Here is a 16,918-nt window from a genome sequence, read left to right on the forward strand (position 1 = left end):
TTTGCATTTCTCTAATAATTAGTGATGTTGAGCATCTTTTCATGTGCCGTTTGGTCATCTATATGTGTTCTTTGGAGAAATGTCTGTTTAGGTCTTCTGCCCGTTTTTCCATTGGGTTGTTTGTTTTTGTTGTTGTTGTTGAGTTTTTATTGAGCTGTTCATATATTTTGGAAATTAATGCCTTGTCAGTCACATCACTTGCAATATTTTATCCCATTCTGTAGGTTGTTTTTTCATTTTGTTTATGGTTTCATTTTCTGTGCAAAAACTTGAAAATTTGATTAGGTCTCATTTGTTTATTTTTCCTTTTATTTCTATTGCCTTAGGCGACTGACCTAAGAAAACATTGGTATGAGTTAAGTCAGAGAATGTTTTGCTTATGTTCTCTTCTGAGAGTTTTATGGTGTCATGTCTTATATTTAAGTTTTAAGCCATTTTGAGTTTATTTTTATGTGTGGTGTGAAGGTGTGTGCTAACTTCATTGATTAGAATGTGGCTGTCCAACATCTCCAGTACTACTTGTGAAAAGACTGTCTTTTTTTGCATTGTATATTCTTGCCTCCTTTGTCACAGATTAATGGACTGTAGGTATATGGATTTATTTCTAGGCTATCTGAGTCATCAAGTTTTAATATTGCTAAAAGGAAAAAAGAAATGACTAAGATTTAGAAAATCTGTTCAGTTTCTTGAATAATAGTTACTAAATAAATCACGATGGTTGGCAAAAACTTTTAGAATGCATGCAAAATATAAGCATGATGAATTGTGAGAAAATAAAATTCAATTTGTGATATAGTGGGTGACTTGTGACTAAAGGTCATAGATTACATTCACTAAGCTAAAAAGACTGAACCCATTATTTAAAATGTAATGTTTTAGATTTAAAAATGCCCTCTCAAAGTTAAAAAAAATAAACTTATAATCATTTAGACCTAGTCTTATGCATTAATATTATATATACTTTTAAAAGTATGTATAGGAAAAGAAAAAAAAATTAAGAACAATAATGTAGGATTTTCTTTAAAATGGAGATTTAGAAAAATGAAACTAACTGAATGTATTGATTTTCCAGCTGTGCTGCTTCTGGTTTTCTGGTAAATTGTGCCCTCTCAGTGCTGGGAAAACTCAGAAAGTACCCAAATTAGTGGTTGGATAAGTGAGTCAAATATTAGAAGTGCATTTGTAAAAGTTCTAAACAAATCATCTATTCCTTCAAATAAAGCTGCTTGGAACTTCTTCAATTTCCCCCTCATTCTTCCATTGAAGTGTACGTACCTCTGGGAACATCTGTCTTGTACAGTTCACTTAGGGGGAAGAAATTTCCCAGAGTTTTCACTTGAAAAGAATTTGCGACAAACCATCTTAATCCTTTAGGCAGACAGGGCTACCAAGGACTGTTGGACTAGTTTGCCCTGGTACAGGGCTACTGTCCAAGAGGAAAGTGGGGCCACACTCTGATTGCTAAGCCATGTGCCCTGATAAGGATCAAGAGGCTTCAGTCCAGAAGAAAGAGTGCCTTTGTGTAAGCTGCACAAAGAATACGTCTGTTTAGGTTCACTAACCCTGGCGACAGTTTTGATGTAATTTGGAGCTTTTCTCCTTTAAGTGCTGTTCCCACATGATTGTATCAGAAATGGGAAGGCCTAAAGGGTACACTCCTTGCTTAAAATGACAGATATTATCGTCTTTTAATCTTGCTTGATCTCTCAGAACAGAATGATCTTTCATGTCTCTTTATGATGAAAAAAAAAACCTGCTTATGTTTTAAGAAATATTTTCAGTATTTGAAGTGAGCAACCCATTATTAATGAACCCTTAGCTTGGGGAATTTCTACTTGATTTTTAGTTTTAGCAATTACAACTTTGAAGAAAACCATGAAAATATTCTTTATGGTAGGTTTTAGCTACCTTAAAATTCTCATTCTTTGTACTTACTTTCTGAAATCATGGTAATTTTTCCCTGAGAGTTTTTGAAAACTATTGCTTTTGGAAGGAAGCAAGGCAAAACAACAGTTAACTAGTCTCTTTTGTTATCAGACTTACCTTAGTAATTCAGCAATTATCATATAAATTTATATTACTATTATTGTTCTGCTCCAGTGATCGTTGGTATGTTAGCAATTTAACTAATAGTGCATGGAAGTGAATTGTCTTTATATCACTTATGGAGGAATCTGGGAAATGATGGTGGTGATTCACTGAAAAGAGTAATTCCCTTATTTCTTTAGATATGTCTATTGAACTATGTTTTTTGCTTATGTATGTATGTGTGGCAATATTTTAGATACAGGTCATTCATAGCGAACCAAGTTCCTTCCATCTCTCGAAATCTTTGTCCTCTTCACTAGCTCTGTGTTTCACTTCCACTCTCACTCTCACTGTAAGCCTCCTTACCACACCAGCTGTGGCAGATGGCTCGTTTTGCTTTGATTCTTAACATGCTACCCTGGAGACTTGCCTAAGTTCTATCATTGTTTGTAATACTTTCCCATGATTCATTCACCTGAGGTAGACACATACATGTATATATTTTTCCCTTTTTGCATTCTCTTCCATTGTAGGTTGTCATATTGAGTGTAGTTCCCTGTACTTTAAAATAGGTTCTTGTTGATTATCTCTTTGATATATAATAGTGTGTATATTTGAATCCCAAACTCCTATTTTCACTCCCTCTCAAGTGTAGAGTCTAGGACATGTATACACAGCAGCTCCTTCTCACACGTCCAGCTGGGGCACGGTTTCCAGGTGACAGAAAAATATTCAATACATTTCAGTCTGGGCCAATTGCTGGATTTGTTATAGTACTGTGAAAGTGAAAGTGGAAGTCGCTTAGTTGTGTCTAATTCTGTTTGCCATCCCATGGACTGTAGCCCACCAGGCTCTTCTGTCCATTTCCCAGGCAAGAAGACTGGAGTGGGTAGCCATCCCCTTCTCTAGGGGATCTTCCTAACCCAGGAATTGAACCTGAGCCTTTTACACTGCAGGCAGATTCTCTGGTCTGAGCTACCAGGGATGCCTATAAAGTTTTACAATTGAATTTTTGAAAGTAGCTATATTTAAAATTTTCTCATAATGTAAGAGGCTAAGTTAATTTTGAAAGTAGCTATATTTAAAAATTTCTCATAATGTAAGAGGCTAAGTTAATTCTTCAAAGTATACTGTAAAATAACAAACACTGCTTTCTTAATGAGTCAGCAGACAGCCTGTGACTGAGGAACTTTCATGGATCACAGGATTTACAATTCAGATATCTAAAAGACAAGACAAAAAAACTGCCATTTTTAGAGTACTGTGAATGTCGCTGACCTGTGAGACTGACTCCTGTGTTAAAATTTTTTAATTATGCATTTATTTTTCCAGAGTAGTAGATTTTATATTGCTTATATTCTCTTCTGATACTGTTCGGAACATAGAACGATGTTATGGTTTTGATCTTTTTAACATTTAAGCTTGACAGAAGGCCTGAGGTAAAAGTGGGTTAAATAAGATAGGAATCTGTTTCTCTTTCTCATGAACAGAAAGAAGAAGTAGGAAATCCATTACTAATAATGAGACTCAGCAGTCATGAGGAACTCAGGCTCCTTCTCTTAGGTCGGCCCCTCTGCTATCTTTTATTGTGGGTATTCCTGTTTAAAAATTCTTTGAAATACAGTTGATTTACAATGTTGTGTTAGTTTCAGGTATGTAGTAAAGTGATTCAGATATATATATATATATATTTATATACACACACACACACACATATATTCTTTTTTTACATTCTCTTCCATTATAGGTTCTTATAAGATATTAAGTATAGTTTCCCGTGCTTTAAAATATGTCCTTTTTGGTTATATATTTGATATATTGTAGTGTGTATCGGAGAAGGCAATGGCACCCCACTCCAGTACTTTTGCCTGGAAGATCCCATGGACGGAGGAGCCTGGTAGGCTGCAGTCCATGGGGTCGCTAGAGTTGGACACAACTGAGCGACTTCACTTTCACTTTTCACTTTCATGCATTGGAGAAGGAAATGGCAACCCACTCCAGTGTTCTTGCCTGGAGAATCCCAGGGACGGGAAGCCTGGTAGGCTGCCATCTATGGAGCTGCACAGAGTCAGACACGACTAAAGTGATGCAGCAGCAGCAGCAGCAGTAGCAGTGTGTATATTTTGGGCTTCCCAAGTTTTGCTGGTGGTAAAGAACCTGCCTGCCAATGCAGGACATATAAGAGATGCAGGTTCAATTCCTGAGTTGGGAATATCCCTGGAGGAGGGCACGGCAACCCACTCCAGTATTCTTTCCTGGAGAATTCCATGGACAGAAGAGCCTGGCGGACTATGGTTCATAGTGTCACAAAGAGTCAGACATGACTGAAGTGACTTAGCACACATGCAGTGTGTAATTTTAATCCAAAACTCCTGTTTTCCCTCCCTCTCTCTTCCCCTTTGGTAACCATGAGTTTGTTTTCTATGTCTGTGAGTCTAGTTATGTTTTGTAAAGAAGTTCATTTGTATCATTTTTTTTAGATTCCACATGTAAGTGATATCATGTGATAGATGTGTTTACTTCTAGTGTCATAATTTCTAGGTCCAACCATGTTGCTGCAAATGGTGTTATTTCATTCTTTTTTATGACTAAGTAAAGTTCAATGATATATATATTACATCTTCTTTATCCATTCATCTGTCAACAGACTCTTAGATTGCTTCCATGTCTTCACTAATGTCAATGGTGCTGCAATGAACTTTGGGGTTCATGTATCTTTCTAAATTATGTTTTTCTCCAGCTATGTGCCCAGGGATGGCATTGCAGGATCATAGAGTACTCTATTTTTAGTTTTTAGGGACCTCCATGGGCTTCCCTTAAACTACCGCACAATTGCACTCATCTCACACGCTAGTAAAGTAATGCTCAAAATTCTCCAAGCCAGGCTTCAGCAATACGTGAACCGTGAACTTCCAGATGTTCAAGCTGGTTTTAAAAAGGCAGAGGAACCAGAGATCAAATTGCCAACATCTGCTGGATCATGGAAAAAGCAAGAGAGTTCCAGAAAAACATCTATTTCTGCTTTATTGACTATGCCAAAGCCTTTGACTGTGTGGAACACAATCAACTGTGGAAAATTCTGAAAGAGATGGGAATACCAGACCACCTGACCTGCCTCTTGAGAAACCTATATGCAGGTCAGGAAGCAACAGTTAGAACTGGACATGGAACAACAGACTGGTTCCAAATAGGAAAAGGAATTCGTCAAGGCTATATATTGTCACCCTGCTTATTAAACTTCTATGCAGAATACATCATGAGAAACGCTGGGCTGGAAGAAGCACAAGCTGGAATCAAGATTGCCAGGAGAAATATCAATAACCTCAGATATGCAGATGACACCACCCATATGGCAGAAAGTGAAGAGGAACTCAAAAGCCTCTTGATGAAAGTGAAAGTGGAGAGTGAAAAAGTTGGCTTAAAGCTCAACATTCAGAAAACGAAGATCATGGCATCTGGTCCCATCACTTCATGGCAAACAGATGGGGAAACAGTGGAAACAGTGTCAGACTTTATTTTGGGGGGCTCCAAAATCACTGCAGATGGTGATTACAGCCATGAAATTAAAAGACGCTTACTCCTTGGAAGAAAAATTATGACTAACTTAGATCAGATCAGATCAGATCAGTCTCTCAGTCATGTCCGACTCTTTGCAACCCCATGAATCACAGCACGCCAGGCCTCCCAGTCCATCACCAACTCCCGGAGTTCACTCAGACTCACATCCATCGAGTCAGTGATGCCATCCAGCCATCTCATCCTCTGTCATCCCCTTCTCCTCTTGCCCCCAATCCCTCCCAGCATCAGAGTCTTTTCCAATGAGTCAACTCTTCGCATGAGGTGGCCAAAGTACTGGAGTTTCAGCTTTAGCATCATTCCTTCCAAAGAAATCCCAGGGCTGATCTCCTTCAGAATGGACTGGTTGGATCTCCTTGCAGTCCAAGAGACTCTCAAGAGTCTTCTCCAACACCACAGTTCAAAAGCATCAACTCTTCGGTGCTCAGCTTTCTTCACAGTCCAACTCTCACATCCATACATGACCACAGGAAAAACCATAGCCTTGACTAGACAAACCTTTGTTGGCAAAGTAATGTCTCTGCTTTTGAATATGCTATCTAGGTTGGTCATAACTTTCCCTCCAAGGAGTAAGCGTCTTTTAATTTCATGGCTGCAGTCACCATCTGCAGTGATTTTGGAGCCCAGAAAAATAAAGTCTGACACTGTTTCCACTGTTTCCCCATCTATTTCCCATGAAGTGATGGGACCAGATGCCATGATCTTCGTTTTCTGAATGTTGAGCTTTAAGCCAACTTTTTCACTCTCCACTTTCACCTTCATCAAGAGGCTTTTTAGTTCCTCTTCACTTTCTGCCATACGGGTGGTGTCATGTGCATATCTGAGGATAGCATATTTAAAAGCAGAGACATTACTTTGCCAACAAAGGTCCATCTAGTCAAGGCTATGGTTTTTCCAGTGATTATGTATGGATGTGAGAGTTGGACTGTGAAGAAAGCTGAGCACCGAAGAGTTGATGCTTTTGAACTGTGGTGTTGGAGAAGACTCTTGAGAGTCCCTTGGACTGCAAGGAGATCCAACCAGTCCATTCTGAAGGAGATCAGCCCTGGGATTTCTTTGGAAGGAATGATGCTAAAGCTGAAACTCCAGTACTTTGGCCACCTCATGCGAAGAGTTGACTCATTGGAAAAGACTCTGATGCTGGGAGGGATTGGGGGCAAGAGGAGAAGGGGATGACAGAGGATGAGATGGCTGGATGGCATCACTGACTCAATGCACGTGAGTTTGATTGAACTGGACTGGGAGGCCTGGCGTGCTGTGATTCATGGGGTCGCAAAGAGTTGGACACAACTGAGCGACTGAACTGAACTGAACTGAACTGATGGGCTTCCCTGGTAGCTCAGATGGTAAAGCGTCTGCCTACAATGCAAGAGACCTGGGTTCGATCCCTGGGTCGGGAAGATCCCCTGGAGAAGGCAATGGCAACCCACTCTAGTATTCTTGCCTGGAGAATCTCATGGATGGAGGAGCCTGGTGGGCTACAGTCCACGGGGTTGCAAAGTGTTGGACACAACTGAGCGACTTCACTTCACTTCATTTATAATGTTCTCCATGGTTTTTGTACCAGTTTATATTCCCATCAGCAATGCAGGAGGGTTCCTTTTTCTCCACACTCTCTCTGCCATTTATGATTTGTAGATTTTTTGATTTTGGCCCTTTTAAATGGAGGGAATGAGGTGATAACTTAAATAGTAAAGAAGAATGAGGGGGCATAGAGATCTGTATGCTGTTTCTCATCCATCTGCTCTGACGTATATGTATACCAACCTGCACAGGTATGTTGCCAAATTTTGATCTGTGAGCAAAAGTTATTAATTTCTGCATATAGTTCTACAGTATTGTCACTTAGAACACTAAATGTATGTGGCATGTGTATGCCAGGTACACCTACATTAGATGAGTCTAGGATGATATGAGGAGCCTCTTTTGACGATCTAGGCTTTATCTGTGTATTGGCTGTCGTCAAACAACAGACTGGTTCAAAATTGGCAAAGGACTATGTCAAGGCTATATACTGTCATCTTACTTATTTACGTATGTGCAGAGTACATCATGTGAAATGCCAGGCTGGATGAAGCTTAACCTGGAATCAAGATTGCTGGGAGAAATATTAACAACCTCAGATATACAGATGATACCACTCTAATGGCAGAAAGCGAAGAGAAACTAAAGAGCCTCTTCATAAGGGTGAAAGAGGAGGGTGAAAAAGCTGGCTTAAAACTCAGCATCAAAAATCTAAGATCACTGCATCCAGTCCCATCACTTTATGGCAAATAGAAGGAGGAAAAGTGGAAACAGTGACAGATTTTATTTTCTTGGGTTCCAGAATCACTGTGGTTGGTGACTGAAGCCATGAAATTAAAAGAAGCTTGTTCCTTGGAATGAAAGATTTGACAAACCTAGACAGTGTGTTAAAGACAGATATATCACTTTGCTGACAAAGGTCCATATAGTCAAAGCTGTGGTTTTTCCAGGAGTCTTGTATGAATGTGAGAGTTGGACAATAAAGAAGGCTGCACACTGAAGGATTGATGCTTTGAATTGTGATGCTGAGGAAGACTCTTGAGAGTCCTTTGGACTCCAAAGAAATCAAACCAGTAAATCCTAAAGGAAACCAACCCTCAGTATTCATTGGGAGGATTAATGCTGAAGTTTCAATACTTTGGCCACCTGATGCAAAGAGCTGACTTATTGGAAAACACCCTGATGCTGGGAAAGATTGAGGGTAGGAGGAGAAGGGGACAACAGAAGACAAGATGGCTGGATGGACTCATCAGCTCAAAGGACATGAGTTTGTGCAAACTCTGGGAGATAGTGAAGGACAGGGAAGCCTGGCGTGCTGCAGTCCATGGGGTTGCAGAGTTGGACATGACTGAGTGGCTCAACAACAGTAACAGCAATCATCAACGTAGGGCTCCTATCTTCCACCAGTACTCTCAAATTCCAGCCAGTAGGAATGGGAGGAGAGGATGAGAGGGGCACAGTCCTTCCCTTTCCTGGAAGGATCAAGAATTTGTACACATTATACATGTGGATCTTTTTTCTTTTTATAGAATTATCTCTTACAGTCAAACTTCTATATTGATTACATCTAAGATGATTATATATAAATCTTTATTCTTCACTGTCCAACTCCCACATCCATACAAGACTGTTGGAAAAACCATAGCTTTCACTATATGGACCTTTGTCAGCAAAGTGATATATCTGTTTTTAATACACTATCTAGGTTTGTCAAAGCTTTCATTCCAAGGAACAAGACTTTTACAGTACTTGCTATATTTCATGATTATAAACATCAGAATATACATTTTGAAATATGTAAATCTTTAAATGTATTTAAAGATAAGCATTTCAGTGTTTAATAGTGTAAATTATTGCCTGAATTTTTAATGATTTCTTTATAGTATGTTATCAGAATTGGGAAGTCAGATTATGTTATCAAATTTGGTAAATATTACCACTTTGCTTTTTAAAAAATTAAAATTAATGCTCTTATCAGCTATATCTGAGAGTGTCTGTTTATTACTAACTTAGTAGTGTTTGCTTTTCTCATGAAGTTTTTAAAAGTTTAGAAAATTTCTTCATTCTAAGTGAAATAAATATTTACTATCTATCTGTAGCTTTTTCCCTTTTCTTTTTTTCTTAAGGAATCTTATTAGATATTTATATATAGTATAATTTTTCTTCTGTTAAATTTGTTGCTTATAAATTTCAATATATTACATCTTTTTAATTTAGCTAATTTTTGTTATTGAAAGAAATATAAATGTTTATGTAGCCCAACTTATTAATTATAAATTATGTGACTTTTTTCATTGTTTTTAAGTATACAAGATAGTCCTCATTCTGAGATCCAGAGATTGAAGACATATTCACCTTCATTGTCTTCTATTTTATATTTCTTTTGAATTTAACTTGGTTTATGATATGAGGTAAGGCTCTAAATCCATATATTTTCTCCAAATAGCAAACTGTGAATTCTTGCTATTTATTAATCATTTTCATGTACATCAATTTGTACTATTTCATTCTTTAAATATACCAAGAAAAAATAACATGTATTTTCAATCTATTATTCTATCTTATTGGTGCCAGAAATGTTTTTGTAGCAGAAGATTTGTACATGATGAGAAATTTTGTAGGTTGTATTTTTTTATGTCCTTACAGCACAGTTAGTCCCATTTTAAGCCTGGAGACAAATAAAAGCATTTACCTTTTTTTTTTTTTAAACCATGTGAATTTAGAAAGTGCTTTTCTACATGTATGGCCTGTGGGCACATCAAACTCAGTCTGGCCAAAAGAAAGCTATTAATCATGGCTCCATTACAGCTCTCCTCTTCTAATGTTTCCTAGCGTGGTTAATGGTATAGCTTTCATTCAGTCAGCCTAGCCACAAACCCCAGTGTCATTTCTGACTTTTCCCTCTCTATTTCACTCCATGTGCAGGTATTCCCTAGTGTTTTCTAACTCTGTCCTAAAATACCAGTGGAATCAGTTCTTTCCCTTGGGTTGTCACTGCCTCTGCTCTCAGGGCTGTGCCGTCTCATCACTGGATAACTGAGAACAGCTTCAGGTTCTTGCCTCCAGCCTGTTCTCCCTCAGCATAGGGACTGATTATCTCACAGAACTACAGATCCAGGTATTGCAGGAAGGGGGACCCCATCCATGGCCTGAGAGTGGGTTCTTGTCTAACACTTGGAGATGAATTGTCTGAGGAGATACATGAGCTGAAAAAGCAAGAGACTTTATTGGAAAGGGTGCCCAGGCAGAGAGCAGCTGAGTAAGAGAACCCAGGAGGACTGCTCTGCCACGTGACTCACAGTCTCGTTCTTTGTCCAATCATTCTGATTCAGGATCCTTCCTGGTGGTGCACACATGGTTCAGCTAAGATGGATGCCAGTGAGAAGGATTCTGGGAGCTGGTAAGACATGTGGTGCCTCCTTTTGACTTTCCGTGAACTCTTTGGTTGGTGATGGCTTACTAATCCTGTGTTCTTTACTAGGACCTCCTGTTATAAAATAACTCATGCAAATGATTCGTATGGTGCCTGCCAAGGTAAGCGGTTCAATCAGTGTGTTTACTCTAACACAGGCACCTCATTTCTTCTGTTCTTAATCTTTGGGTGGCTTTACATTGTCTTGAGAATAGACTTCAAGCTCATTAACATGATATTTAAAGTTGAACAAAAGGTAGATCTTCAACTAACATTTCCTTTTCAACTCCCTCATTCCTGGTCACCCATGATCCTTGTGTTTCTGTCCCTTTTATTTTCAAATATTCATTTCCCTTGGGCTGTTTTACTGATCAATGCCTTTCTCTGTTTTCATAATCCTCACTTTAAGTCTCAGGGCAAATATCACTGACTCTGGAAAACTCTCTTTATGCAGTCGAACTTAATTGCCCTGTACTCTGTGTTCCTGTTGAATTTGTGTACACATTTATCATAGCCCAGATTTCTTTCTGAATTATTTAAGATGCAGTATATCTGGTGAAACTCTACATTTTAAGGGGACCAAAATAGCCATTTGTCTTTGTAGACAGAATATATACAGATTTTCTTCTTAGTTTGGCATAATGGGCTTGTGAAAGCAAGCTAAAGGAGATAAAACTTTAAAAAACAAAGCAGAAGGGATAACTGCAGCCTCTTCAGAGGTCTGATCTAGCAAGGATGACTTAGCAGCCAAAGGTGAGGATCCATCTTCAATAGTGATGCCAGGAAGTGTGGACAAAAGTAATGAAAATTATAAACTGAGGCTCACAACTCACCGCCTCATTGATAAACTGATTGAACTCTCTAATTGTGTCTTGTGTACTTCAAAGTTTCCTCTTTGAACCAAGTAAATAGCTCTGCCCCCAGATTTCTGCTGGAGAGAATGCTTAGGTAATTCAGGCATGGGGCAATTGGATTATTAAAAGTGTGACCGTATTTGTACTGCAAGTTGGATAGGCAGGTTATCCAGGTTACACTTGGTTGCTTCTCTGCAACCACAGTGTAAATATCTGCAAAGTGGGGCTCTTGTTGAATAATCTTTTTACCTCCCTGGTGATGACAACAGTGATTTGAACAATATAAATATTTGAACTGAACTGTTTCTACACCATGTTTATTTTAATGTTTATAGCTGTAATCATAAAACATTTAACAGTTTAAAGTTTTGTAACAGGGAGGAGTTAATTGAGACTCCATGTTGGATCTGTTTCTTCGACTTTAACCCTTATTTTTCCCATTTTTGTTATTATAACCATGCATAATGGCTTGCTTCAGAGAACCCTGCCCACTTGGCCTGAACTAAAGTGCCTTTGTTTAGCTCACAAGGTGATAATCTGACCCTGCCCACCTATGAATGACTGTAAGGAAAAGAAACTAACATATTCCCCTGCCTGAGGCTTGCCATTCTAGGAGATATTTGCAAGAATTAAATGGCCTTTTTACTTTGTTCCCTCACCTCCCCCGATCTCTGATCCCTAAAAGAACCGGGCATCTTGAGATGGTTATTTTGAGATGATAGTCTGCCATCTTCTTGGTCAGCTGGCTTCCCAAATAAAGTCATATTCCTTGCCTCAACACCGCGTCTTTCAGTTCATTGGGCTATCATGTGGCCAGTGGAGCAAGCTTGGACTTGGTAACAATTTTATATAAAAATATTTTGCATTTGTAAATATTCCTATAGAAGATATGGGCTACCTGAAATAAAATGGGAAAGAGCACTGCCTCGGCTTTTTGGGATCTCAAGCTGTAGTTACTACTTTAATAAAATTCAGTCGCTATTGAAGTATGTCATTAGCATTATAATAAAAGTCAGAGAGATACAGCATCATGACATTTTAAAAAAGGCTATTTTGTCTACCTAGATTGGTGCTGGAGAAGATTGCCCCACACAATCAATTCCCAGTTCTCTAACTGACAGGTTTGGCAAATTTGCTTGGTATTGCTCTCTTATGTAGAAATTGCTTACCCTCCATCTCAATTTAAAGTATCATTTTTCTTGTTTAGAGAAGAGGTCTCTAAGTGCACCCCTGCTATTGGAGAATGTTTATGCTGACCACCTGTAATTTAGAATGTATAACTGCTCCCAGGGACTTGTGCTGGCTCAGCCTTTCCCTCAAGTCTTCAAAGAATCTTTTGTGCCAAGCCTACATGGTTTCTGTCGTTAGTTCCCTTTCCCCACTATTGTCTGTTTATGTGCAAGGAGGTTCAGTGAATTGTTTGAGTTTTAATTTTCATGCCCTGTATGAAACCATGTGTTTTATAATCTATGGGAAATACAGAGTATGTAGTTGTTTAACTGAAAGTTAAAAGAATTTTTGTTAAAATACAGAGATATTTTATAAGGAAAGTTGTGTTGATTTATCTACATGTCTTTGTATATAGGCAAGTAAGTATGTATGCATATATACATCTATCTATTTATCTATTGGGCTTCCCTGGTGGCTCAATGGTAACGAAGCCACCTGCCAATGCAGGAGACACAGGTTCAATCCCTGGGTTGGGCAGATCCCCTGGAGGAGAGCATTGTAACCCACTCCAGTATTCTTGCCTGGGAAATCCCATGGACAGAAGAGCCTCATGGGCTGCGTTCCGTGGGGTCACAAAGAGTCAGACATGACTTGACAACTAAACACATTTATCATCTGTACACTGTCTTCCACTGGTGTGCTCATACATGTTTAACAATAGGCTCTCCAGGAAAAAAAAAACAAAACTCTTGTTTTTAAGTTTTGCCTATTTCCATGACATAAATTCTCCCACCATGGCTCATTTTAAGCTACTGATAAGACATTGTTGAATAAAGAGCTGGGAAGTGATACAAAGAATGTTTTTATTTAGTATTTTCACCATACAGAAATAGTAACTGTAAACTTCAAGAGCATAGATAAGTACAAAATATAGCAAAAGAACTAGGAAGCAGTCAGTTTTGAGTATTTGCTATCTTTGTTCTAATGCCGCTTGTTTACTGTAAGTTTATGTAATTTAGTTTTTTATAATTAATGTACTTAAGAACTGCTTGCAGAATTCCTGAAAATTTGGCAGCTGGCTCTTGCAAGCTGGTATAGAGTAGCTCTGACATGACAAACACTGTTTGAATCTATTTCTATCCATGTCTTCCTTTTTCTGAGAAGGGTAGGCCCCTGTGACTGGAGATCTTTGTTGAACTTTGTGGTAGGGGGTTAAATAAATAGGTCTGGAGGAAGAAGCAGGAGTAAATTGCAGAGTGTAATAAAGGGTGGAAACTTTTGTGTGTGGTATGGGTGGGTGCTAGAATCACGGGACACTGGAGGAAAGGTTTTACCTTTATTTTTATGGGATCATCATCTTTCAGGTTGCCAGAGGAGAATGACTGAAGTCTTTAGGAATGTGTTCATTGCAGAAAACACGGTAGTTTGCCACGGGATATTAGTTGCAAATTGCCTTTTCCATTTCTTTTGTGAAATCTTTGGTAAAATCTGCACTGCTCGGTGGGCTTCCCGGGTGGCGCTAGTGGTGAAGAACCCACCCGCCAATTCAGGAAACACAGGAGATGCGGGTTTGATGCTTGGGTTGAAGGTCCCCTGGAGGAGGGCATGGCAACGCACTCCAGTATTCTTGCCTGGAGAATCCCATGGACAGTGGAGCCTGGTGGGCTACAGTCCATAGAATCACAGCATGGGACATGACTGAAGCAACTTAGCTCGCAAGCACTCATGTTACTTAGTGATATCTTTGGTGGGAATGGATTCTTCTTGGAGAGGGAAATAATACAGGGTTCTGTATCAAAGTTGACGTGCAGCAAGAACTGAGACTGCTTTTTGGGTTACATGAAATATTTGAAATAATGCATCAAAGACTAAAATTAAATCACATTAGATGAAGTGCAGAATCACTTGTTAAAATCTAAACTGTAAGCAGCACAGCATGGTGCTATAGATTTTATAGCCCAGTTTTTGGAGTTTGATTATAGATTCTACCCACTTATTATCTGTGTGACTTTGGTCAAGTTGTATAATATCTCTCTGTTTCATTTTTTTTTTTTTTAGCTCTAAAACAGGAATTTTAAATAATACACATTATATAGGTTTGAGATTAAATGAGTTATATGTAAAATACTTAGAATGATTCCTGGCATACTATAAACTATAGGATTAGCTATTATTTTTAATTGGCCTAGGGATTTAGGAATATGATTAATTAGAATATAATATATATGAATATTATTTATGCTGGGTTTCTGAGGGGTCTTAATAAGATTCTCTTCCCTGTTTGAGTTCTGTACTGAGGCATATGAAACAAGAGTGATAAAGATGGAATAATCAAAACATTACCTTTATTACTGATAGTGCTGATAAAGAACAATGCGCTTGCATTTGTCAGCCAGTGGACTTCCTAATCCACAAATTTAAAATTAGGCAGACTTACCCAGCCATTGGCAGCCCTGGAAATCTGCAAGCATCCTGTTTAGGGTCGAATCTTTTTATCATACTGCTGAAAGCGGAATAGAGCACACTCCGCCTGAGGGTGCGCTGACATTCCGAGAAAAGGGGAAGGGAAAAGACTGGGCTCTATGAGCCTAATTTCTGCTTCCACATTCATCAGTCAAATCAATTTAGTCCTTGGTCAGTGGTTCCATGGGTATGCGGCAGAGAGAAGCCAGGATTATTCCATAACTGGAGCTCCTTCCACAAGGTGGGAAATAATAGGAAAAGCCTTTCCCTTTGTACCACTGTTCAACCAGTAACCCAGAAACTGCTTCTGGTGTTTTTAACAGAGGACTTTTAATTTGGTTACTCAGGTCTTGAAGGGGTTGAGAGACTCAATTGGGGATGGTGAGATAACACAGGGATTTGTAGTAGCAGGAAGACATCGCCTATCTTCATCTAAGGGGAGAGATGCCCTTAGCAAAGCCCAGGGACTGGAATTACCCAAAAGAAGCTGAAACCCCGTCCAGGAGGAGCTGGAGGCACAGAGACACTGCCTGAGGTGGAGAGGCAGTGGGGGAAATAGTGTGGTCTCTCCTCCCCAGCCTCACATCTGTCTCTAGACCACAAGAGAGTTCTGAAGTGTTGTGGAGGTTGCCATGGCAGGAAGCAGCTAGGGCGGAGGGCACAGTGGGCAGAGGCTGGGATTACTAAAATCTAGAGTCCTAGAGGACACACCCTGGAGAACCAAAACTCAGACCTCTGAGGAGGGGCTGCTGCTCAGCAGGTTCTGGTGTTTCTGAGCTCAGAGCAAGGCAGGAAGAGGTATTGCCTGGCTGCTGCTAGAGTCTCAGGCTGGGGTGGGATTTGATAAAACTGGCTCTTCAAGTATTGGAAAAAAATGCCAGCTGGATTCAACTGCTACTTCAAGAAAGAACTGCCCTCAGGGTGGAGAAACACTTTGGTGATGTTCACAGGAATAGGAAACAGAGAGGAAAGACCAAGTCTCCTCTTCTCCTACAGCCTTGCTGCCTCCTACTCATGTCCCAATATGTATCATTATAAGTTGTCAAGTGGACAGGGAGTAGATACCATGCAAAACTACCAATAGGGTATCTTGCTCAATAAGGGGGTCTTCCCTGGTAGCTCATCTGGTAAAGAACCCACCTGCAATGCAGGAGACCCTGGTTTGATTCCTGGGTTGGAAAGATCCCCTGGAGAAGGGATAGGCTAGCCACTCCAACATTCTTGGGCTTCCCTGGCTCTGCTAGTAAAGAATCAGCCTGCAATGAGGAAGACCTGGGTTCAATCCCTGGGTTGGGAAGATCCCCTGAGAAGGGAAATGTTACCCACTCCATTATTCTGGCCTGGAGAAGTCCATGGACTATGCAGTCCATGGGGTCTCAAAGAGTCAGACATCTTGCTCAATGAGGGACCCCCTCTATTTTTTTCATGACATGCTTTATTTGTTCTTTGAATTCTCAAGTGGATGAGATTTTGATCTGAAAATCCACCTGGAATGTTGTGCACACACCCCTCCCCCTACCTCCCTGAAGCTATAATTGCATGTTAAGTATTATTTTTAGGAACCAACCCATTTTATTTGATTTATTTAGCTACTCCCAAAGAAAAAGCAACAAAACCTCCCCAGATAAACCAAAACTCCCTCAAACCTAGAATGTTTGTTACATTATTCTTAAGCCAAACCAAGCTCTTAACAGGGTGAAGAATCATTATACAAACTGTTCATGAAAAGCAAATGAAACCACTCTAAAAACATCATTAGGGCGACTCCATTTGTGATTCATATTACTGAGTACAAATAACTGATGAAACTCATTGATCCACTATTCATCCCATGGTGAATAGTGGTCCCTAAGAGCTCTTAGGGACCCCCTCTCTTTTTCAAAGGGAATCA

The 16,918-nt window shown here is 39.5% G+C and overlaps 1 long non-coding RNA gene across 1 annotated transcript in view; it reads left to right on the forward strand.

Moving 5' to 3' along the window:
* LOC129657817 (uncharacterized) overlaps positions 1 to 16,918 on the forward strand; it is an 83,168-nt gene that overhangs the window by 22,678 nt on the left and 43,572 nt on the right. Inside the window, exons 2-3 of the long non-coding RNA XR_008717125.1 lie at positions 10,461 to 10,528; positions 10,610 to 10,662. This is a non-coding gene — a long non-coding RNA (uncharacterized LOC129657817). The remainder of the gene's footprint in view (positions 1 to 10,460; positions 10,529 to 10,609; positions 10,663 to 16,918) is intronic.

This window comes from Bubalus kerabau, chromosome 7 (genome assembly GCF_029407905.1).
Source record: "Bubalus kerabau isolate K-KA32 ecotype Philippines breed swamp buffalo chromosome 7, PCC_UOA_SB_1v2, whole genome shotgun sequence".
NCBI lineage: Eukaryota > Metazoa > Chordata > Mammalia > Artiodactyla > Bovidae > Bubalus > Bubalus kerabau.